Here is a 26,280-nt window from a genome sequence, read left to right as displayed (position 1 = left end):
AAGCTTCACCCTCTGCCCCCCCTCCCCATTCCCACTCCTTCTGAACTGCCTGCCTTTGATGAGGACTTCTCTGTCTTCCAGAAGGAAACTCTACTATCGCTCCCAATGTCCTCGTCCCACGTGAAGCAACTACCGGACAAAAAGAGGGGGAGACCTAAGGGGGGGGGGTACTGTTACGCCGAGCGCTCGCGGCGTTCCTCTCTCTGCAGCGCTCCGGTCAGACCCGCTGACCGGGAGCGCTGCACTGACACTGCCGGCGGGGATGCGATTCGCATAGCGGGACGCGCCCGCTCGCGAATCGCATCCCAAGTCACTCACCTGTCCCGGCCCCCGGCTGTCACGTCCTGGCGCGCGCGGCTCCGCTCCTTAGGGTGAGCGCACGCCAGCTCTCTAAGATTTAAAGGGCCAGTGCACCAATGATTGGTGCCTGGCCCAATTAGTCTAACTAGCTTCCACCTGCTCCCTGTCTATATAACCTCACTTCCCCTTCCCTTCCTTGCCGGATCTTGTTGCCATTGTGCCAGTGAAAGCGTTTCCTTGTGTATCCCAAGCCAGTGTTCCAGACCTCTTGCCATTGCCCCTGACTACGATCCTTGCTGCCTGCCCCGACCTTCTGCTACGTCCGACCTTGCTCTTGCCTTATCCCTTGTACCGCGCCTATCTCAGCAGTCAGAGAGGTTGAGCCATTGCCGGTGGATACGACCTGGTTGCTACCGCCGCTGCAAGACCATCCCGCTTTGCGGCGGGCTCTGGTGAATACCAGTAGCAACTTAGAACCGGTCCGCCGGCACGGTCCACGCCAATCCCTCTCTGACACAGAGGATCCACCTCCAGCCTGCCGAATCCTGACAGTTGCCCATAGCAACCAAGTTTCTTTTATTTATTCAAAGGCTTTTTTCCATATTAATCTGTTAAGGACACGGAGTAAAATTTACACCCGTGACGTCCGGTACTTTACACACCAGGGTATAAATGTACTCCCTGTAGTTTCATTGACTTTGAAGCAAGAGCTGCGCTCACTAACTGTATAGTAATGAGTGCCAGCGGTACTGTCATTAACTCTTTAGATGCCATGATCAATTCCAATCAAGGCATCTAAAGTATCAGATCTTACTTCCCGGATAGTTTAGTCGGCTTATTGGACCCAGGAGACATGGTCCCGGGGGTCCAATAAGCTTAAATAGCAGAGGAGGGTCCCCGTACTTGCCTCCGATCAACGAATCACTAATGCAGCCTGGCTTAGCCGATCACACTGCACAATGATTAAGACAGAATTAAAGGGGTACACTGCCCCTGGACATCTTTTCCACTATGCAAAGGATAGGGGATAAGATGTCTGATCGTGGGGGTCCCGCCCCCCGTGATCTCCTTCCTGCACCCGGCATTCAGTTAGAGCATCGGGTGCAGCGCCGAAGGCTCATGATGTTACGCACCACACACCCTCAATGCAAGTCTATGGGGGCATGACGGCATGGAACGAAGTTCGCTCAGTGCACCAGATGTCTGGGGTGCCGCATGCTTATCCTTTGGATAGGGGATAAGATGTCTAGGGGCAGAGTGCCCCTTTAAATGTGCAACATATTCCCCCTCCCACCCTAAAATGCTCATTTAAAAGCGACAAGCACATGGATCCCATAAAGGATAAGCAATTTTGTAATAGGAATATAAATTTAGCAAAACCTTTTCAGAGCAAAAGTGGTGCAGTTGCCCATAGCAACCAGACTGCTTCGTTAATTTTTAAAAGCCATCTGGAAGATAAGAGAAGCAATCTTATTGGTTTCTATGGGCAACTGCACTACTTTTCCTCTGCACAGGTTTTAATAAATAATGCCCCCCCCCCCCCACAGCACAGTATCCTACAGAGCACTGGGTATCTCACGATCATCATGTGGCTCACCTCAATCTGATCCAGAAATAGGCAACGTTTAACTGGTGGATCACCACAGAAGGCGTAGGCATGGATGGGCTCAGCCAATGGCCAAATAAACTCCTTTTAGCTATTAGGATGATTGTATGAAGTAAGAGTGAAAGTGAAGCATCATTTGGGGCAATATGCAATAGGATAAGAAGGGGATCAATAGGAAGATCAACATTCACCTTCCTAGCTAATAAGGTGAATAAATTAGTCCGAAATTGATGGTCAAGCGACCATGTGACCAGTTCATGCAAGATGTCCATTCTGCGTTCACCACAATCGGGCAGTTTTCAATAGGATCATGGTGCTCCAGTGTCTTCACCATAGTGAAGCCATAGACTGTGATGAATGATCTTAAATTGGGCCTCCCTCCAAAATTCGCTAATGACAGCCTTACGTACTTTAGCCTACCCCAATAGGTACCTTCAGGGGCTCCTTCCCAAGCTTGCTCTCCCAGTGAACGAACAGGGAGGAAGCAACTAAATCTCTCCCCTTTCTCTTCAAATGTCTATAAAGGCAGAATATGGTATGAAAAGGAGCCCCTGAAGACAGGAATTTCTTTTTACAAATTCCCCAGGATAGAGGATAAGTGTCTGATCGTGGGAGGTCCGACTGCTGGGACCTAGTGCTGGGCGGTATACCAGTTCATACCAAATACTGGTATAATTTTTTCTGTACGATATGAAATTTTCCTATACCGCAATACCCCCCTTCGAATGGATGAATTATCAGTTGCAGGAGGACACGGGGGAGCAGCGCCCGCGGGTCACATATGATTAGTTCCCCAGCGTGTGTGGGGGGGGGGGGGGGAGAATACCGTTAAATACAGTGGAACCGCCGTAACTGTGATATGCACTTTTGGTCATACCGCCCAGCACTACTGGGACCCCCGCAATCTCCTGCCCGGCCCCACAGCTCTCCCCATGCACGGAGCTACTTCCACTCCATGCATGGATTACAGTCGACCACCGCATGGAGCTGTGGCCCACAGGACCCTCCATGCTGGACATACATCACTTGTGTATCTTTGTCTTTTCAATAGAGATACATGGAGAAGGCTTCGGGCCATCGTTCTGTGCTGTGGTCGACAGTATTCCGTGCACAGAATGGACAGCTGGGGTGCCGCACAGGAGATCGCAGCGGGTCCCAGCGGTCAGACACATATTAACTTATATATCAGAGTTCCCCTTTAAGTATGGGTATAAGAAAGGTCAGTTATCTGACAATAAGGTAGGAATTGCCCTTCCCCGGCCCATAATTATCAAACTTCCTGGAAGGTAAGAGAACGAGGTTCTGAATGGTGCAACAGATGTGTCAGCCCCTGTACCCCTACCTCCTTCCACATATTACACAACCTACTGTCACGGCTTGCTGGGAATTCAGGATGTGACCCCAAAAGGCATAGGTTTACTGATTGAGAAGGGGAGACGCACAGCCACTTGACAGTTTTTCCAAGCCGACACCGTGTTATGGATATGCAGGCTATTCTGGATATTTTGCGATATTTTGGTCAGGGAGGGAGCATGCTGGCTTCCAATTCTCCGCTAGTATGTGGCGACAACCTATAGGCCAATCAATACTATGCCGGTAAAGACAAGCTAAGCTGTAATGGCAAAGGTCAGGAAAGCCCAGGCCTACATCGATTTCAGCTGCAGGTCCCCCGGTGGTACTCAGCATAAAGAGGCAGCAACTCCGTATCAAAAGATGTAGAGATAGAAACAGCGGCAACTCACCGGTAAGATGAAAAAGGAAAGTCTTTAATTTAATACATACGAATACAGTGTCCAACGGTAGGGAAAAGACGCGGTGAACTTCTTACAGGAGACAAAGAGGTGACGCCGTTTTGTAGATCACATAACGCCGTTTTGTACATCACATGTGCTTCTACAGACCTGTCCACTTCCTGCAACCCAGCACTGAAATACTCGCCCCCAGTGACATGAGCAGGACAGGCGAGTAACAAAGAATATAACAACACGAAAAAGATGATAACAGATTATAAAAAGATACTAAAATCAACTAGGTCATTCAATCTAGATGCTTCTTGAGTTCTAGTTTTCAATATAAGGCTGGGTTCACTCTACGTTTTAAGCAGTACAGGACCGTATACGGCTGGGGGGAGCGAAAACCGGGCGCTCCCGTATGTAATGCATTTCAATAAGCCGACCGGAGACAAACGCTGACATCGGTCGGCTCATTTTTGCCCCGAATGCGGTTCTTTCACCGGACCTAAAACCATGGTCTACCACAGTTTTAGGTCCGGTCAGAGAACCACATACGGGGCAAAATGAGCCGACAAGAGTCAGCGGATTCGGACCATACCAAGATGTCGTCGACATCCATCGCTTTCCGTAATGTTATGCGCAGTTGTATGCAGAATTAAGTGATGTCATGTAATGATGCTTCAGTAACACAGGGAGGGTTTGTATAGGATAAAGCAGCCTGGAAAAACTAAGCATTTTAAGTGAGTGACATCTGGGTAAAAATGGAAGTGGGGGAGTAGTCCACCGTCTAAGGTATGCAAGGATTTTCTGGGTCAGAAGAAGTGTGTACAGAGACTGCAGAGTACAGACTATCCATATCCCCAGATATTTAAGGGAAACCCTAGGCAGAGAAATGGGGAGAGGTAAAACAGAGTGGGACAGAGCAGAATGATAGGGCGCGAGATCAAGCAGGACACTCAGATATGTTCACTTTAAATCCGAACACCACCCCAAAGTCATAAACACAAGTCACCAACCGGGCCCTTGTCACTCACTGGGTTTGCTAAAAATACAAAGAGATCGTCAGCAAACAATGTATCTGACCCCTTGGATCTGACTACAGTTACCCCCTCTAGATCCTGTGTAGTGTATAATCCTCCGGACAAAAGTTCTATGGTTAGATTGAATAATAGAGGGGACAGAAGACATCCTTGCCTAATACCCTTCTGGGGAAAGAAAGGAGAGGATATGTATGTACCCTGGGGTAGGATTCCTGGCTAGAGGGGAGCTATAAAAGGTACTGTAGCTACAACAAAGATGCCTCCAAACCCCATACCCAATCTTTACCGATACCTCCCATAGCCAATCCCGAACGCTTTCTCTGTGTGGATCGACAATATATGACCCGGGAGGCATGTACAGGAAGCCAAAGTTAAATATCATCGACCTGCGAGGGAGATACCAACCAGGGTAGCAAAGGGGCTAGTCTATCAGCCATAATTTTGGATATTATCTTTAAATCAACATTTGTGAGAAAAATTGGTCTGTATCCATCAGGTGATAATCCATCGTTCCCCCCCCCCCCCCCCCCCCACCGCAATCAATCATATGGTGCTTCAATAAGTATTAGAGTCCGGAAAACCGGGCAAAAAAATATATAAAATAATGAGTCACAAACAATAATGGCCCTAACACCCGTAAAGTCTTACAGAAGGGTGATAAAACAGCCGGAAACTACCATAAGGAAACTCACTTATAGAATTCAATAGGAGATTGTTCCAGTTCATGGGTCCGGTAACGAAGATCTGCGTCTCCACTGGTTGTTTGGGGGCAAGTGTCACGGATCTGGAAGTTTAGACGGATCTTCTCGGGGAGGGTCTCCATGATAGAAGCCGAAGCAGGAGACTATATGGGAGAGCTTGTCGAGAAAAACTTAGGTGTTTATCCTGACACGAAGAAGCATCATCAGGATTACGACAGGTGGACATGTAACCCTCTGGGAAAAATACCTGGAGCGCCGCCAGGTAAAGCAGAGCGAAGCGGAGGCCTCATTTATGAAGGGCTGTGCATATGGGAGTAAACAGCTTGCATCTCTTAGGCTAGTTCATCCCTTTTCCACCTGAAGGCTCCCAATATGGTGACCTTGTCTGTGAAGTCAAGGTACTTTACGATGACTTGGTGAGGCTTGTGGGAAGCTAGACCCGGTGGAATTCCTCTCTCTGCTCCAGATCTCTCCACTTTTCAGGAGTGTGTAATGCCTAAGAGTTCGGGTAGCAAAACTTCACTCTATTTAAAGAGGTCTGCAGCTGGAACCGTCTCCGAGACACCAACCGCTCTCAGATTACTCTCTCTGAGTCTGTTCTCCAGGTCCTCAACCTTTTCCCATCCAGGGACAGGATGTGAGTGTGAGACGATTATCCTGCTTCTCCACCACACCAACTTCCTCCTCTACCGCAGAGAGTCTTACGCCATGTTGCGCAGTTGTCTGATGGAGCAGGGTGGCTTGTATGGTAGAGATTAGAGTCTCTTGCACCATGTCTGGCAACCTTTGCCGCCAGCAGGGAGAAGTCCCCTCCGGTCAGAACATGTTGCTCACCTCGATCAGCATATTCCTGGGTGCAGGGAGTAGGTGACTCCGCTCTGCTGGATGCCAGGGAAGACGCCATGCTGGATCTGCCACCTCGGCTCCTCGGAGTCCGGCCTTTGTCTTTTACTTGTGTTTTTCGGCCCATTCATAGGAGATAATGCTTCATGTAATCTAGCCCTGCTACAAGGCCAGAGGGAGGCCCGGAGGAGCACTATTGCCGGTAAGTAGTGCCAAGAATTAGCTTGCGGGCAGAGAGCTGATGCACCACATGTCTGTCACGATTCGGCTGGCAGGAGGTGGATCCTCTGTGCCAGAGAGGGATTGGCGTGGACCGTGCTAGTGGACCGGTTCTAAGCTGCTACTGGTTTTCACCAGAGCCCGCCGCAAAGCAGGATGGTCTTGCAGCGGCGGTAGCAACCAGGTCGTATCCACTAGCAACGGCTCAACCTCTCTGACTGCTGAAGATAGGCGCGGTACAAGGGAGTAGACAAGAGCAAGGTCGGACGTAGCAGAAGGTCGGGGCAGGCAGCAAGGATCGTAGTCAGGGGCAACGGCAGGAGGTCTGGAACACAGGCTAGGAACACACTGGGAAACGCTTTCACTGGCACGATGGCAACAAGATCCGGCAAGGAAGGGAAGGGAGGTTAAATAGGGAAGTGCACAGGTGAATAGTCTGATTAAGCCAACTGCGCCAATCAGCGGCGCAGTGGCCCTTTAAATCGTAGAGACCCGGTGCGCGCGCGCCCTAAGGAGCGGGGCCGCGCGCGCCGGGACAGGACCGACGGAGAGCGAGTCAGGTACGGGAGCCGGGGTGCGCATCGCGAGCGGGCGCCACCCGCATCGCGAATCGCATCCCGGCTGGGAGAGGTATCGCAGCGCACCCAGTCAGCAGGTCTGACCGGGGCGCTGCGATTGCGAGGATGTTGCGAGCGCTCCGGGGAGGAGCGGGGACCTGGAGCGCTCGCCGTAACAGTACCCCCCCCTTGGGTCTCCCCCTCTTCTTGGAGCCTGAGGACCAGACTTTTGTCTAGGATGTTGTCCTCAGGTTCCCAGGATCTCTCTTCAGGACCACAGCCCTCCCAATCTACCAGAAAAAATATTTTTCCTCTGACCGTCTTGGAGGCCAGTCTCTCCTTAACGGAGAAGATGTCAGAAGAACCGGAAACAGGAGTGGGAGAAACAAGTTTGGGAGAGAAACGGTTGATGATGAGTGGTTTAAGGAGAGAGACATGGAAGGCATTGGGAATACGAAGAGAAGGGGGAAGAAGGAGTTTGTAAGAGACAGGATTAATCTGGCACAAGACTTTGAAAGGACCAAGATAGCGTGGTCCCAGTTTGTAACTGGGGACACGAAAGCGGACATATTTAGCGGAGAGCCATACCTTGTCTCCGGGAGCAAAGATGGGGGGAGCTCTTCTTTTCTTATCGGCAAACTTTTTCATGCGAGATGAAGCCTGTAAAAGAGAATTTTGGGTCTCTTTCCATATGGTGGAAAGATCACGAGTCACTTCATCTACAGCGGGCAAACCAGAGGACAAGGGAATAGGGAGGGGGGGGGGAAGAGGGTGACGGCCGTACACCACGAAAAATGGGGATTTAGCAGAAGATTCAGAGACTCTAAAGTTGTACGAGAATTCGGCCCAAGGTAGAAGATCTGCCCAGTCATCCTGGCGGGAGGAAACAAAATGCCGTAAATAGTCACCCAGGACCTGATTAATTATTTCTGCTTGCCCATTGGATTGAGGATGATAAGCAGAAGAGAAGTTTAATTTAATCTTGAGTTGTTTACAGAGAGCCCTCCAGAATTTTGACACGAATTGGACACCTCTATCCGAGACAATCTGCGTGGGCAAACCGTGAAGACGAAAAATGTGTACAAAAAATTGTTTTGCCAACTGAGGCGCTGAAGGAAGACCAGGAAGAGGAATAAAATGTGCCATCTTGGAAAATCGATCAACGACCACCCAAACAACAGTGTTGCCACGGGATGGGGGTAGGTCTGTAATAAAGTCCATACCAATCAGAGACCAAGGCTGTTCGGGGACAGGCAGAGGGTGAAGGAGACCAGCAGGCTTCTGGCGAGGAGTCTTATCCCGGGCACAGACAGTACAGGCCCGCACAAAAACAACAACATCTGTTTCCAGAGTCGGCCACCAATAGAAACGAGAGATGAGTTGCAAGGACTTTTTGATGCCCGCATGGCCTGCGAGATGGGAGGAGTGACCCCATTTGAGGATTCCGAGACGTTGGCGTGGAGAAACGAAGGTCTTCCCTGGAGGAGTTTGCCTGATGGAGACTGGAGAAGAGGAGATCAGACAGTCAGGAGGAATGATGTGTTGCGGAGAGACCTCTACTTCCGAGGCATCCGAGGAACGAGAGAGAGCATCGGCCCTAATGTTCTTGTCGGCAGGGCGAAAATGAATTTCAAAGTTAAAACGGGCAAAGAACAACGACCACCTGGCCTGGCGAGGATTCAGCCGTTGGGCAGACTGGAGATAGGAGAGATTCTTGTGATCGGTGTAAATGATAACTGGAAATTTTGATCCCTCCAGCAGATGCCTCCATTCCTCAAGTGCCAATTTAATGGCCAGTAGTTCTCGATCCCCGATGGAGTAGTTCCTCTCCGCCGGAGAGAAGGTCCTAGAAAAAAAACCACAAGTAGCAGCATGCCCAGAAGAATTTTTTTGTAGAAGGACCGCTCCAGCTCCCACTGAGGAGGCATCAACCTCCAATAGAAAGGGTTTAGATGGGTCAGGTCTGGAGAGCACGGGAGCAGAAGAAAAGGCAGACTTGAGCCGTTTAAATGCGTCTTCCGCTTGGGGAGACCAGGACTTAGGATTGGCATTCTTCTTGGTTAAAGCCACGATAGGAGCAACAATAGTGGAAAAATGTGGAATGAATTGTCTGTAATAATTGGCGAACCCCAAAAAACGTTGGATAGCACGGAGTCCGGAGGGGCGTGGCCAATCTAAGACGGCAGAGAGTTTATCTGGGTCCATTTGTAGTCCCTGGCCAGAGACCAAGTATCCTAGGAAAGGAAGAGATTGACATTCAAACAGACATTTCTCCATTTTGGCATAAAGTTGATTGTCACGAAGTCTCTGAAGAACCATACGGACATGCTGGCGGTGTTCTTCTAAGTTGGCAGAAAAAATCAGAATATCGTCCAGATACACAACAACACAGGAATATAAGAGATCACGAAAAATTTCATTAACAAAGTCTTGGAAGACGGCAGGGGCGTTGCACAGGCCAAAGGGCATGACCAGATACTCAAAGTGTCCATCTCTGGTGTTAAATGCAGTTTTCCATTCGTCCCCCTCCCTGATGCGGATGAGATTATATGCACCTCTTAAGTCCAGTTTGGTAAAGATGTGGGCACCTTGAAGGCGATCAAAGAGTTCAGAGATAAGAGGTAGGGGGTAGCGGTTCTTTACCGTGATTTTATTAAGTCCGCGGTAATCAATGCAAGGACGTAGGGAGCCATCCTTTTTGGACACAAAGAAAAATCCAGCTCCGGCAGGAGAGGAGGATTTGCGGATAAACCCCTTTTTTAAATTTTCCTGGATGTATTCAGACATAGCAAGAGTCTCTGGGGTGGACAGAGGATAAATTCTGCCCCGGGGTGGAGTAGTGCCCGGGAGGAGGTCAATAGGACAGTCAAAAGGCCTGTGAGGGGGTAAAGTCTTAGCTTGCTTTTTGCAAAATACGTCAGCATAGTCCATATAAGCCTTAGGGAGACCGGTTACAGGGGGAACCACAGGGTCACGGCAGGGAGTACTGGGAACCGGTTTAAGACAGTCCTTGAAACAAGAAGTACCCCAGCTCTTGATCTCTCCTGTGGACCAATCAAGGGTTGGGGAATGGCGTTGAAGCCACGGTAGTCCAAGGAGAATTTCGGAAGTGCAATTGGAGAGGACCAAAAACTCAATTTTTTCGTGATGAGGTCCGATGCACATTAGGAGGGGTTCCGTACAGTAACGCACGGCACAGTCCAATCTTTCCTTGTTAACACAATTGATGTAGAGAGGTCTGGCGAGACTGGTCACTGGGATGTTGAACCTGTTGATGAGGGAGGCCAAAATAAAATTTCCTGCAGATCCGGAATCCAAGAAGACCTTAGTAGAGAAGGAGAAGGTAGAGGCAGATATCCGCACAGGCACAGTAAGGCGTGGAGAAGCAGAGTTGACATCAAGAACTGTCTCACCTTTGTGCGGAGTCAGCGTACGTCTTTCCAGGCGGGGAGGACGGATAGGACAATCCTTCAGGAAGTGTTCGGTACCGGCACAGTACAGGCAAAGATTCTCCATGCGGCGTCGTGTCCTCTCTTGAGGTGTCAAGCGAGACCGGTCAACTTGCATAGCCTCCACGGCGGGAGGCACAGGAACGGATTGCAGAGGACCAGAGGAGAGAGGAGCCGGGGAGAAAAAACGCCTCGTGCGAACAAAGTCCATATCCTGGCGGAGCTCCTGACGCCTTTCGGAAAAACGCATGTCAATGCGAGTGGCAAGATGAATGAGTTCATGCAGGTTAGCAGGAATTTCTCGTGCGGCCAGAACATCTTTAATGTTGCTGGATAGGCCTTTTTTAAAGGTCGCGCAGAGGGCCTCATTATTCCAGGATAATTCGGAAGCAAGAGTACGGAATTGGATGGCGTACTCGCCAACGGAAGAATTACCCTGGACCAGGTTCAGCAGGGCAGTCTCAGCAGAAGAGGCTCGGGCAGGTTCCTCAAAGACACTTCAAATTTCCGAGAAGAAGGAGTGTACAGAGGCAGTGACGGGGTCATTGCGGTCCCAGAGCGGTGTGGCCCATGACAGAGCTTTCCCAGACAGAAGGCTGACTATGAAAGCCACCTTAGACCTTTCAGTAGGAAACTGGTCCGACATCATCTCCAAGTGCAGGGAACATTGTGAAAGAAAGCCACAGCAAAACTTAGAGTCCCCATCAAATTTATCCGGCAAGGAAAGTCGTAGGCCGGAAGCGGCCACTCGCTGCGGAGGAGGTGCAGGAGCTGGCGGAGGAGATGATTGCTGAAGCTGTGGTAGTAGCTGCTGTAGCATCACGGTCAGTTGAGACAGCTGGTGGCCTTGTTGCGCTATCTGTTGCGACTGCTGGGCGACCACAGTGGTGAGGTCGGCGACAACTGGCAGTGGAACTTCAGCGGGATCCATGGCCGGATCTACTGTCACGATTCGGCTGGCAGGAGGTGGATCCTCTGTGCCAGAGAGGGATTGGCGTGGACCGTGCTAGTGGACCGGTTCTAAGCTGCTACTGGTTTTCACCAGAGCCCGCCGCAAAGCAGGATGGTCTTGCAGCGGCGGTAGCAACCAGGTCGTATCCACTAGCAACGGCTCAACCTCTCTGACTGCTGAAGATAGGCGCGGTACAAGGGAGTAGACAAGAGCAAGGTCGGACGTAGCAGAAGGTCGGGGCAGGCAGCAAGGATCGTAGTCAGGGGCAACGGCAGGAGGTCTGGAACACAGGCTAGGAACACACTGGGAAACGCTTTCACTGGCACGATGGCAACAAGATCCGGCAAGGAAGGGAAGGGGAAGTGAGGTTAAATAGGGAAGTGCACAGGTGAATAGTCTGATTAAGCCAATCAGCGGCGCAGTGGCCCTTTAAATCGTAGAGACCCGGCGTGCGCGCGCCCTAAGGAGCGGGGCCGCGCGCGCCGGGACAGGACCGACGGAGAGCGAGTCAGGTACGGGAGCCGGGGTGCGCATCGCGAGCGGGCGCCACCCGCATCGCGAATCGCATCCCGGCTGGGAGAGGTATCGCAGCGCACCCGGTCAGCAGGTCTGACCGGGGCGCTGCGATTGCGAGGATGTTGCGAGCGCTCCGGGGAGGAGCGGGGACCCGGAGCGCTCGGCGTAACAATGTCCTTACAGCACGGTGCCGGAACAGGAAGTTAAGGTGTTATGTTTTATTTAAATTTCGCCCCACATAAATCTGCATTTTTACATTTATTTTGGTTTTGCTGTAGACTTTGTGGTATGAGTGATGTCATTACAAAATACAATTGGTGGCGCACAAAACAAGCCTTGTATGGTTCTCCAGGTGGACAATGGAAGGTGTTATGGCTATCAGAAGGTGAGGAGGAAAAAACATAAGTGCAAAAATGAAAAATATCTGATGTCCACAGTATTCTCTGAGGAAAATGAAATGCCAGGTGAAATACAGCGAGATAAGGTAAACTCCCCAGTACAGGTCACCTGTCTAACCCAGGAAGAAGTACAGGTCACCTGTCTAACCCAGGAAGAAGTACAGTGCCGCATACAAAAAAACTCTAAATAGACACATCGCCAGGTCCAGATGGCATTCACCCCCGTGTTATAAAGGAATTAAGTAATGTAATAGACAGACCCTATTTTTTAATATTCAGGGACTCTATAGTAACAGGAACTGTTCCCCAGGACTGATGCATGGTAAATGTGATGCCAATATTTAAAAAGGGGTCAAAAAGGTGACCCGGGAATTATAGACCTGTTAGTTTAACCTCCGTTGTATGTAAATTGTTGGAGGGTTTCCTGAGATATGCTATTTTGGAATATCTTGATAAAAATAAATGTATGACCCTGTATCACATGGCTTTATGAGGGATCGGTTCTGTCACCTGATCAGCTTTTATGAGGAGGCGAGCTCCAGACTGGACCAGGGGGAATCGCTGGATGTTGTATATCTGGATTTTTACAAAGCATTTGATATGGAGCCACATAAAAGATTGGTGCATAAAATGAGAAGGATGGGGCTGGGGGATAATGTGTGTAAGTGGGTGAGTAACTGGCTCAGTGATAGGAAACAGAGGGTGGTTATTAATGGTACTTATTCTGATTGGGTGACTGTTACTAGTGGGGACCACAGGGGTCAGTCTTGGGTCCTATTCTATTTAATATATTCATTAAAGCGCAACTGTCATGAGGATTGGGGCATATAACCTGTGTATGATGTGTAAAATATGTCTCCTGCCTTACGTTTATCCCTCTTATTACGGCTTTTATTAGCTCAAAAAACACTTATTTGCAGCCACTGACAGTCAGATAGACGTGGCCAGGGGTTCGCTATGCCTCACGGCCCCTACGTCTATCCAGGGCTGTGGAGTCGGACGAAATTTTAGGTACCTGGAGTCGGCAAACAATCCACCGACTCCGACTCCTACTAAATTTAGATTGGAATTTTTTAAATAAAGCAAGTTTAAATGTCCCAATTCACAAAAAGTTATAATTAATGACTTCTCTACTGTAAGAATAAAGACCAATGCATGCAGGGCCTCACGTAACCGCAAAACCAACTCGTTAAGTGACTGAAGAAGCTTTTCATGTGCGTCACTATATGGCCCAACGCACAATTAGGAGCGGCAATACTTATACTTTCCATAGTGTTGTGTTCTGCTGTTACAGGGAACCATGGGTAACCTACCTCTCACTGATAAGGGGTTAAAGGAAATATGTGTTCTGCAGGACTAGAGACACTTGTATAAGTGAAGGGAATGGAGGGTCAATAGTTCAAGGCTGAAGCTGTAAATCATTGGAAAAACTTCTAATTAATGAAAAAAATTAATAAAACTTTGTTTTCATTGTGTTTGTCTTTTGCTTAAAGGGTTACTCCATTATTGTTCCGAACGATGTGTGTGCGGGCTTCTGTGTTCAGGGCCGTCCCTCGCGCCCCCTTCCCATAGACTTTCATTGAGGGGGCGGGTGTGACGTCACAAGGGGGCGGCCCTGAACACGGAAGCCCGCACACACATCGTTTGGAACAATAACTTCTGGGCGCTGGAAAGCGGAGCTCCAACAGCAAGGTAACAGAGTTGTCAGGATTCGGCTGGCAGGAGGTGGATCCTCTGTGTCAGCGAGGGATTGGCGTGGACCGTACCGGAGGACCGGTTCTAAGTTGCTACTGGTTTTCACCAGAGCCCGCCGCAAAGCGGGATGGTCTTGCAGCGGCGGTAGCAACCAGGTCGTATCCACCGGCAACGGCTCAACCTCGCTGACTGCTGAGACTGGCGCGGTACAGGAGGACTAGGCAGAGGCAAGGTCAGACGTAGCAGAAGGTCGGGGCAGGCAGCAAGGATCGTAGTCAAGGGCAACGGCAGAAGGTCTGGAAACACTGGTAAGGGCAAATACAAAACGTTTTCACTAGGCAACAAGATCCGGCAATGACAGGAAGGGGAAGTGGGTTTATATATACATGAGCAGGGAAGCTAATTGACACTGATTGGGCCAGGCAACAATTAGTGGTGCACTGGCCCTTTAAATCTTAGAGAGCCAGCGCGCGCACGCCCTAGAGAGCGGGGCCGCGCGCGCCGGGACTCAGCAGACAGAGGACGGGGCAGGTGAGGAGATTGGGATGCGACCTGCGGGCGGGTGCGTCCCGCTAGGCGGATCGCATCCCCGCCGGTGACACTAGTGCAGCGCTCCCGGTCAGCGGGTCCGACCGGGGCGCTGCACGGAGACGAACACTGCGAGCGCTCCGGGGAGGAGCAGGGACCCGGAGCCCTCAGCGTAACAGGAGTACCCCTTTAAACTGTTCAATACAGTAGACTGTTGGCTTCCCAGCCAGTAGTCCTGCGGTAATGACATGTATGTTACCTTTCTTTCCTTTAACCCCTTAAGGACGCAGCCCTTTTTCACCTTAAAGGGGTTATCCAGGAAAAGTCTGCAAATCCCCATAGCAAACCTCTTCTAAACTGGGCGGTTCCCGAGACGTGTCATCAGAGAGGATTTAGATAGAAAAGAACAACCTTAACTTCAGAAGCTCATAAGTACTGAATGGATTAAGATTTTTTAATAGAAGTCATTTACAAATCTGTTTAACTTTTTGGAGCCAGTTATACATTGAAAAAGGGTCCCCGACCCGAAACGCGTTTGTTTAAGGCTCCTTAATATAAAACTGTATAGCTTTATTAACCAACACGGACTCCTTGATTCCTGAGTGGCTGATACCGATCTGAACCGTATTCTCCTGTCCTACGGATGTGAAACATTTCTTCTGAACACTGATCTGACCTGTAATAGACCCCGGGCCCCTCCTCTGACCTGTAATAGACCCCCGGGCCCCTCCTCTGACCTGTAATAGACCCAGGGCCCCTCCTCTGACCTGTAATAGACCCCGGGCCCCTCCTCTGACCTGTAATAGACCCCGGGCCCCTCCTCTGACCTGTAATAGACCCCCGGGCCCCTCCTCTGACCTGTAATAGACCCCCGGGCCCCTCCTCTGACCTGTAATAGACCCCCGGGCCCCTCCTCTGATCTGACCTGTAATAGACCCCGGGCCCCTCCTCTGACCTTTAATAGACCCCGGGCCCCTCCTCTGACCTGTAATAGACCCCGGGCCCCTCCTCTGACCTGTAATAGACCCAGGGCCCCTCCTCTGACCTGTAATAGACCCAGGGCCCCTCCTCTGACCTGTAATAGACCCCGGGCCCCTCCTCTGACCTGTAATAGACCCAGGGCCCCTCCTCTGACCTGTAATAGACCCAGGGCCCCTCCTCTGATCTGACCTGTAATAGACCCCGGGCCCCTCCTCTGATCTGTAATAGACCCCGGGCCCCTCCTCTGACCTGTAATAGACCCCGGGCCCCTCCTCTGATCTGATCTGTAATAGACCCCGGGCCCCTCCTCTGATCTGATCTGTAATAGACCCCGGGCCCCTCCTCTGACCTGTAATAGACCCCGGGCCCCTCCTCTGACCTGTAATAGACCCCGGGCCCCTCCTCTGACCTGTAATAGACCCCGGGCCCCTCCTCTGACCTGTAATAGACCCCCGGGCCCCTCCTCTGACCTGTAATAGACCCCCGGGCCCCTCCTCTGACCTGTAATAGACCCCGGGCCCCTCCTCTGACCTGTAATAGACCCCCGGGCCCCTCCTCTGACCTGTAATAGACCCCGGGCCCCTCCTCTGACCTGTAATAGACCCCGGGCCCCTCCTCTGACCTGCAATAGACCCCGGGCCCCTCCTCTGACCTGTAATAGACCCCGGGCCCCTCCTCTGACCTGTAATAGACCCCGGGCCCCTCCTCTGATCTGACCTGTAATAGACCCCGGGCCCCTCCTCTGACCTGTAATAGACCCCGGGCCCCTCCTCTGACCTTTAATAGACCCCGGGCCCCTCCTCTGACCTTTAATAGATCCCGGGCCCCTCCTCTGATCTGACCTGTAATAGATCCCGGGCCCCTCCTCTGATCTGACCTGTAATAGACCCCGGGCCCCTCCTCTGACCTGTAATAGATCCCGGGCCCCTCCTCTGATCTGACCTGTAATAGATCCCGGGCCCCTCCTCTGACCTGTAATAGACCCCGGGCCCCTCCTGTAATAGACCCCGGGCCCCTCCTCTGACCTGTAATAGACCCCGGGCCCCTCCTCTGACCTGTAATAGACCCCGGGCCCCTCCTCTGACCTGTAATAGACCCCGGGCCCCTCCTCTGACCTGTAATAGACCCCGGGCCCCTCCTCTGATCTGTAATAGACCCCCGGGCCCCTCCTCTGATCTGTAATAGACCCCCGGGCCCCTCCTCTGATCTGTAATAGACCCCCGGGCCCCTCCTCTGATCTGTAATAGACCCCGGGCCCCTCCTCTGACCTGTAATAGACCCCGGGCCCCTCCTCTGATCTGACCTGTAATAGACCCCGGGCCCCTCCTCTGACCTGTAATAGACCCCGGGCCCCTCCTCTGACCTGTAATAGACCCCGGGCCCCTCCTCTGATCTGTAATAGACCCCCGGGCCCCTCCTCTGATCTGTAATAGACCCCGGGCCCCTCCTCTGACCTGTAATAGACCCCGGGCCCCTCCTCTGATCTGACCTGTAATAGACCCCGGGCCCCTCCTCTGACCTGTAATAGACCCCGGGCCCCTCCTCTGACCTGTAATAGACCCCGGGCCCCTCCTCTGACCTGTAATAGACCCCGGGCCCCTCCTCTGATCTGACCTGTAATAGACCCCGGGCCCCTCCTCTGACCTGTAATAGACCCCGGGCCCCTCCTCTGATCTGTAATAGACCCCGGGCCCCTCCTCTGACCTGTAATAGACCCCGGGCCCCTCCTCTGACCTGTAATAGACCCCGGGCCCCTCCTCTGACCTGTAATAGACCCCGGGCCCCTCCTCTGACCTGTAATAGACCCCGGGCCCCTCCTCTGACCTGTAATAGACCCCGGGCCCCTCCTCTGACCTGTAATAGACCCCGGGCCCCTCCTCTGACCTGTAATAGACCCCGGGCCCCTCCTCTGACCTGTAATAGACCCCGGGCCCATCCTCTGACCTGTAATAGACCCCGGGCCCCTCCTCTGATCAGTATTAGGGCTGGACACTCTGGGCAGGGTTGGTCTCCTAGGTAACTGCAGGGCCCGGCATGCACAGCGCCCCCTACTGTCAGGTGAGGAGAGGACCCCCGGCCGGACACCTTCTATTCTCCCACATGGAGCAGATCCCTACAATGCGCGGGAACCTCCACAGGGGACACGTGACTCCACCAGACTGAACATCACAGCAAATCGTCCATGTGACCTTACCTCACTGCTGGCTGATAACAGAGACAACAAGAGACGACAGCACCGACCACCCACCAGGACCCGCTCTGTATATGGGACCGGAAAACAGTGAAGGACCTGTGATGACGTCATATGAGGGGGCGGGGCTGAGCAGTGGAGACGATAGTGGTGTGGGAGGGGCAGACTTGTGTTCCTGCAACTCTGCGTCCGCTCCTCCCCTCCGCTGGATAAAAAAAAACCTGTAAGGATGGTCATGTGACATGAGGGGGCGGGGTTTGTACGGAGATGAATTCTGGGTTTTCCCTCCTATGAGTTGTCAGCAGCTGTGAGAGAGCTGGAGCCAGAGGGATGCTGGGAGTTGTAGTTCTCTCCTCTGATATCACATAATAACAGTCTGGACATGCTGGGAGTTGTAGTTCTCTCCTCTGATATCACATAATAACAGTCTGGACATGCTGGGAGTTGTAGTTCTCTCCTCTGATATCACATAATAACAGTCTGGACATGCTGGGAGTTGTAGTTCTCTCCTCTGATATCACATAATAACAGTCTGGACATGCTGGGAGTTGTAGTTCTCTCCTCTGATATCACATAATAACAGTCTGGACATGCTGGGAGTTGTAGTTCTCTCCTCTGATATCACATAATAACAGTCTGGACATGCTGGGAGTTGTAGTTCTCTCCTCTGATATCACATAATAACAGTCTGGACATGCTGGGAGTTGTAGTTCTCTCCTCTGATATCACATAATAACAGTCTGGACATGCTGGGAGTTGTAGTTCTCTCCTCTGATATCACATAATAACAGTCTGGACATGCTGGGAGTTGTAGTTCTCTCCTCTGATATCACATAATAACAGTCTGGACATGCTGGGAGTTGTAGTTCTCTCCTCTGATATCACATAATAACAGTCTGGACATGCTGGGAGTTGTAGTTCTCTCCTCTGATATCACATAATAACAGTCTGGACATGCTGGGAGTTGTAGTTCTCTCCTGATATCACATAATAACAGTCTGAACATGCTGGGAGTTGTAGTTCTCTCCTGATATCACATAATAACAGTCTGGACATGCTGGGAGTTGTAGTTCTCTCCTCTGATATCACATAATAACAGTCTGGACATGCTGGGAGTTGTAGTTCTCTCCTCTGATATCACATAATAACAGTCTGGACATGCTGGGAGTTGTAGTTCTCTCCTCTGATATCACATAATAACAGTCTGGACATGCTGGGAGTTGTAGTTCTCTCCTCTGATATCACATAATAACAGTCTGGACATGCTGGGAGTTGTAGTTCTCTCCTGATATCACATAATAACAGTCTGAACATGCTGGGAGTTGTAGTTCTCTCCTGATATCACATAATAACAGTCTGGACATGCTGGGAGTTGTAGTTCTCTCCTCTGATATCACATAATAACAGTCTGGACATGCTGGGAGTTGTAGTTCTCTCCTCTGATATCACATAATAACAGTCTGGACATGCTGGGAGTTGTAGTTCTCTCCTCTGATATCACATAATAACAGTCTGGACATGCTGGGAGTTGTAGTTCTCTCCTCTGATATCACATAATAACAGTCTGGACATGCTGGGAGTTGTAGTTCTCTCCTCTGATATCACATAATAACAGTCTGGACATGCTGGGAGTTGTAGTTCTCTCCTCTGATATCACATAATAACAGTCTGGACATGCTGGGAGTTGTAGTTCTCTCCTCTGATATCACATAATAACAGTCTGGACATGCTGGGAGTTGTAGTTCTCTCCTCTGATATCACATAATAACAGTCTGGACATGCTGGGAGTTGTAGTTCTCTCCTCTGATATCACATAATAACAGTCTGGACATGCTGGGAGTTGTAGTTCTCTCCTCTGATATCACATAATAACAGTCTGGACATGCTGGGAGTTGTAGTTCTCTCCTCTGATATCACATAATAACAGTCTGGACATGCTGGGAGTTGTAGTTCTCTCCTCTGATATCACATAATAACAGTCTGGACATGCTGGGAGTTGTAGTTCTCTCCTCTGATATCACATAATAACAGTCTGGACATGCTGGGAGTTGTAGTTCTCTCCTGATATCACATAATAACAGTCTGAACATGCTGGGAGTTGTAGTTCTCTCCTGATATCACATAATAACAGTCTGGACATGCTGGGAGTTGTAGTTCTCTCCTCTGATATCACATAATAACAGTCTGGACATGCTGGGAGTTGTAGTTCTCTCCTCTGATATCACATAATAACAGTCTGGACATGCTGGGAGTTGTAGTTCTCTCCTCTGATATCACATAATAACAGTCTGGACATGCTGGGAGTTGTAGTTCTCTCCTCTGATATCACATAATAACAGTCTGGACATGCTGGGAGTTGTAGTTCTCTCCTGATATCACATAATAACAGTCTGAACATGCTGGGAGTTGTAGTTCTCTCCTGATATCACATAATAACAGTCTGGACATGCTGGGAGTTGTAGTTCTCTCCTCTGATATCACATAATAACAGTCTGGACATGCTGGGAGTTGTAGTTCTCTCCTCTGATATCACATAATAACAGTCTGGACATGCTGGGAGTTGTAGTTCTCTCCTCTGATATCACATAACAGTCTGGACATGCTGGGAGTTGTAGTTCTCTCCTCTGATATCACATAATAACAGTCTGGACATGCTGGGAGTTGTAGTTCTCTCCTCTGATATCACATAATAACAGTCTGGACATGCTGGGAGTTGTAGTTCTCTCCTCTGATATCACATAATAACAGTCTAGACATGCTGGGAGTTGTAGTTCTCTTCTGATATCACATAATAACAGTCTGGACATGCTGGGAGCTGTAGTTCTCTCCTCTGATATCATATAATAACAGCCTGGACATGCTGGGAGTTGTAGTTCTCTCCTCTGATATCACATAATAACAGTCTAGACATGCTGGGAGTTGTAGTTCTCTCCTCTGATATCACATAACAGTCTGGACATGCTGGGAGTTGTAGTTCTCTCCTCTGATATCATATAATAACAGTCTGGACATGCTGGGAGTTGTAGTTCTCTCCTCTGATATCACATAACAGTCTGGACATGCTGGGAGTTGTAGTTCTCTCCTCTGATATCACATAACAGTCTGGACATGCTGGGAGTTGTAGTTATCTCTCCTGATATCACATAATAACAGTCTGGACATGCTGGGAGTTGTAGTTCTCTCCTCTGATATCACATAATAACAGTCTAGACATGCTGGGAGTTGTAGTTCTCTCCTCTGATATCACATAATAACAGTCTGGACATGCTGGGAGTTGTAGTTCTCTCCTCTGATATCACATAATAACAGTCTGGACATGCTGGGAGTTGTAGTTCTCTCCTGATATCACATAATAACAGTCTGGACATGCTGGGAGTTGTAGTTCTCTCCTCTGATATCACATAATAACAGTCTGGACATGCAGGGAGTTGTAGTTCTCTCCTCTGATATCACATAATAACAGTCTGGACATGCTGGGAGTTGTAGTTCTCTCCTCTGATATCATATAATAACAGTCTGGACATGCTGGGAGTTGTAGTTCTCTCCTCTGATATCACATAATAACAGTCTGGACATGCTGGGAGTTGTAGTTCTCTCCTCTGATATCACATAATAACAGTCTGGACATGCTGGGAGTTGTAGTTCTCCTCTGATATCACATAATAACAGTCTGGACATGCTGGGAGTTGTAGTTCTCTCTGATATCACATAATAACAGTCTGGACATGCTGGGAGTTGTAGTTCTCTCCTGATATCACATAATAACAGTCTGGACATGCTGGGAGTTGTAGTTCTCTCCTCTGATATCACATAATAACAGTCTGGACATGCTGGGAGTTGTAGTTCTCTCCTCTGATATCACATAACAGTCTGGACATGCTGGGAGTTGTAGTTCTCTCCTCTGATATCACATAATAACAGTCTGGACATGCTGGGAGTTGTAGTTCTCCTCTGATATCACATAACAGTCTGTACATGCTGGGAGTTGTAGTTCTCTCCTCTGATATCACATAATAACAGCCTGGACATGCTGGGAGTTGTAGTTCTCTCCTCTGATATCACATAATAACAGTCTGGACATGCTGGGAGTTGTAGTTCTCTCCTCTGATATCATATAATAACAGTCTGGACATGCTGGGAGTTGTAGTTCTCTCCTGATATCACATAATAACAGTCTGGACATGCTGGGAGTTGTAGTTCTCTCCTCTGATATCACATAATAACAGTCTGGACATGCTGGGAGTTGTAGTTCTCTCCTCTGATATCACATAATAACAGTCTGGACATGCTGGGAGTTGTAGTTCTCTCCTCTGATATCACATAATAACAGTCTGGACATGCTGGGAGTTGTAGTTCTCTCCTCTGATATCACATAATAACAGTCTGGACATGCTGGGAGTTGTAGTTCTCTGATATCACATAATAACAGTCTGGACATGCTGGGAGTTGTAGTTCTCTCCTCTGATATCATATAATAACAGTCTGGACATGCTGGGAGTTGTAGTTCTCTCCTCTGATATCACATAATAACAGTCTGGACATGCTGGGAGTTGTAGTTCTCTCCTCTGATATCACATAATAACAGTCTGGACATGCTGGGAGTTGTAGTTCTCTCCTCTGATCTCACATAATAACAGTCTGGACATGCTGGGAGTTGTAGTTCTCTCCTCTGATATCACATAATAACAGTCTGGACATGCTGGGAGTAGTAGTTCTCTCCTCTGATATCACATAATAACAGTGGACATGCTGGGAGTTGTAGTTCTCTCCTCTGATATCACATAATAACAGTGGACATGCTGGGAGTTGTAGTTCTCTCCTCTGATATCACATAATAACAGTCTGGACATGCTGGGAGTTGTAGTTCTCTCTTCTGATATAACATAATAACAGTATGGACATGCTGGGAGTTGTAGTTCTCTCCTGATATCACATAATAACAGTCTGGACATGCTGGGAGTTGTAGTTCTCTCCTCTGATATCACATAATAACAGTCTGGACATGCTGGGAGTTGTAGTTCTCTCCTCTGATATCACATAACAGTCTGGACATGCTGGGAGTTGTAGTTCTCCTCTGATATCACATAACAGTCTGGACATGCTGGGAGTTGTAGTTCTCTCCTGATATCACATAATAACAGTCTGGACATGCTGGGAGTTGTAGTTCTCTCCTCTGATATCACATAATAACAGTCTGGACATGCTGGGAGTTGTAGTTCTCTCCTCTGATATCACATAATAACAGTCTGGACATGCTGGGAGTTGTAGTTCTCTCCTCTGATATCACATAATAACAGTCTGGACATGCTGGGAGTTGTAGTTCTCTCCTCTGATATCACATAATAACAGTCTGGACATGCTGGGAGTTGTAGTTCTCTCCTCTGATATCACATAACAGTCTGGACATGCTGGGAGTTGTAGTTCTCTCCTCTGATATCACATAACAGTCTGGACATGCTGGGAGTTGTAGTTCTCTCCTCTGATATCACATAATAACAGTCTGGACATGCTGGGAGTTGTAGTTCTCTGATATCACATAATAACAGTCTGGACATGCTGGGAGTTGTAGTTCTCTCCTCTGATATCACATAATAACAGTCTGGACATGCTGGGAGTTGTAGTTCTCTCCTCTGATATCACATAACAGTCTGGACATGCTGGGAGTTGTAGTTCTCTCCTCTGATATCACATAACAGTCTGGACATGCTGGGAGTTGTAGTTCTCTCCTCTGATATCACATAATAACAGTCTAGACATGCTGGGAGTTGTAGTTCTCTCCTCTGATATCACATAACAGTCTGGACATGCTGGGAGTTGTAGTTCTCTCCTCTGATATCACATAATAACAGTCTGGACATGCTGGGAGTTGTAGTTCTCTCCTGATATCACATAATAACAGTCTGGACATGCTGGGAGTTGTAGTTCTCTCCTGATATCACATAATAACAGTCTGAACATGCTGGGAGTTGTAGTTCTCTCCTGATATCACATAATAACAGTCTGGACATGCTGGGAGTTGTAGTTCTCTCCTCTGATATCACATAATAACAGTCTGGACATGCTGGGAGTTGTAGTTCTCTCCTCTGATATCACATAATAACAGTCTGGACATGCTGGGAGTTGTAGTTCTCTCCTCTGATATCACATAATAACAGTCTGGACATGCTGGGAGTTGTAGTTCTCTCCTCTGATATCACATAATAACAGTCTGGACATGCTGGGAGTTGTAGTTCTCTCCTGATATCACATAATAACAGTCTGAACATGCTGGGAGTTGTAGTTCTCTCCTGATATCACATAATAACAGTCTGGACATGCTGGGAGTTGTAGTTCTCTCCTCTGATATCACATAATAACAGTCTGGACATGCTGGGAGTTGTAGTTCTCTCCTCTGATATCACATAATAACAGTCTGGACATGCTGGGAGTTGTAGTTCTCTCCTCTGATATCACATAACAGTCTGGACATGCTGGGAGTTGTAGTTCTCTCCTCTGATATCACATAATAACAGTCTGGACATGCTGGGAGTTGTAGTTCTCTCCTCTGATATCACATAATAACAGTCTGGACATGCTGGGAGTTGTAGTTCTCTCCTCTGATATCACATAATAACAGTCTAGACATGCTGGGAGTTGTAGTTCTCTTCTGATATCACATAATAACAGTCTGGACATGCTGGGAGCTGTAGTTCTCTCCTCTGATATCATATAATAACAGCCTGGACATGCTGGGAGTTGTAGTTCTCTCCTCTGATATCACATAATAACAGTCTAGACATGCTGGGAGTTGTAGTTCTCTCCTCTGATATCACATAACAGTCTGGACATGCTGGGAGTTGTAGTTCTCTCCTCTGATATCACATAACAGTCTGGACATGCTGGGAGTTGTAGTTATCTCTCCTGATATCACATAATAACAGTCTGGACATGCTGGGAGTTGTAGTTCTCTCCTCTGATATCACATAATAACAGTCTAGACATGCTGGGAGTTGTAGTTCTCTCCTCTGATATCACATAATAACAGTCTGGACATGCTGGGAGTTGTAGTTCTCTCCTCTGATATCACATAATAACAGTCTGGACATGCTGGGAGTTGTAGTTCTCTCCTGATATCACATAATAACAGTCTGGACATGCTGGGAGTTGTAGTTCTCTCCTCTGATATCACATAATAACAGTCTGGACATGCAGGGAGTTGTAGTTCTCTCCTCTGATATCACATAATAACAGTCTGGACATGCTGGGAGTTGTAGTTCTCTCCTCTGATATCATATAATAACAGTCTGGACATGCTGGGAGTTGTAGTTCTCTCCTCTGATATCATATAATAACAGTCTGGACATGCTGGGAGTTGTAGTTCTCTCCTCTGATATCACATAATAACAGTCTGGACATGCTGGGAGTTGTAGTTCTCTCCTCTGATATCACATAATAACAGTCTGGACATGCTGGGAGTTGTAGTTCTCCTCTGATATCACATAATAACAGTCTGGACATGCTGGGAGTTGTAGTTCTCTCTGATATCACATAATAACAGTCTGGACATGCTGGGAGTTGTAGTTCTCTCCTGATATCACATAATAACAGTCTGGACATGCTGGGAGTTGTAGTTCTCTCCTCTCTGATATCACATAATAACAGTCTGGACATGCTGGGAGTTGTAGTTCTCTCCTCTGATATATAATAACAGTCTGGACATGCTGGGAGTTGTAGTTCTCTCCTCTGATATCACATAATAACAGTCTGGACATGCTGGGAGTTGTAGTTCTCTCCTCTCTGATATCACATAATAACAGTCTGGACATGCTGGGAGTTGTAGTTCTCTCCTCTGATATCACATAATAACAGCCTGGACATGCTGGGAGTTGTAGTTCTCACCTCCTTCTTTCGAGGTCTCCTCTATGACTCCTCGTATATCCCGGCTCAGTTTGACCATTTGTACCTGATATCTCACATAAGATGGACTGCGGGGCCCCACCCATAACCATCCTGGCGTGCAGCCTGAAGAACGTCCTCCAATCAGAGAGCCGGGGCCCCTGCAGGTGGTCATAGGTGGACCCCGCGGTCCATCCCCGCACTCTATTCATTCTCCATGGGCGCATGAAGAGACCCCAGAGCTGTGCTCACATCCACCATATACTCTTCAATAAGTACTGGGGGGGGGGGGGGGCATATAAAGACTCATCGGCCCACCCGCAGCACAATCACAGGGGTCCGATGTGTAAAGATGGCCGCCGGAGCTCCACCCACCTGCTGCGATCTTCTCCTCTCCTGTGACAGATAACACAGATCAGTGCTGTGCATATGTATAGCACTGATCAATATAGATCCCTATAAATAGTCTCCTATGGAAACATAAAAAGTGGGTGGGGGGAAGTTTTAATAAAAGTCAATAAGCCCCTCCCCCAATAAAAACTAAAACTTCCCTTTTTTTATATAAAAAATGTTTTACAAAATAAATAAACATATGTGGTGTCGCCGCGTGCGTAAATGTCGGAAATATTAAAATATGATGTTTATGATCCCGTACGATGAACGGCATAAACGTAAAATAATACCAAAGTCCAAAAT

General features: G+C 48.8%; 1 protein-coding gene across 1 annotated transcript in view; it reads right to left on the bottom strand.

The window, feature by feature from the left end:
• The window catches only part of LOC130299185 (uncharacterized), a 36,767-nt gene extending 18,915 nt beyond the window's left edge, over window positions 1-17,852 (bottom strand). The window contains exon 1 of the mRNA XM_056551403.1: window positions 17,713-17,852. The gene's annotated coding sequence lies outside the window, so the exon portion shown is untranslated. The remainder of the gene's footprint in view (window positions 1-17,712) is intronic.
• Between the last annotated feature and the right edge of the window lie 8,428 nt (window positions 17,853-26,280).

This window comes from Hyla sarda, chromosome 1 (assembly GCF_029499605.1).
Source record: "Hyla sarda isolate aHylSar1 chromosome 1, aHylSar1.hap1, whole genome shotgun sequence".
In the NCBI taxonomy this organism is placed as follows: Eukaryota; Metazoa; Chordata; class Amphibia; order Anura; family Hylidae; genus Hyla; species Hyla sarda.
This window is presented reverse-complemented; position numbering and strand designations above follow the sequence as displayed.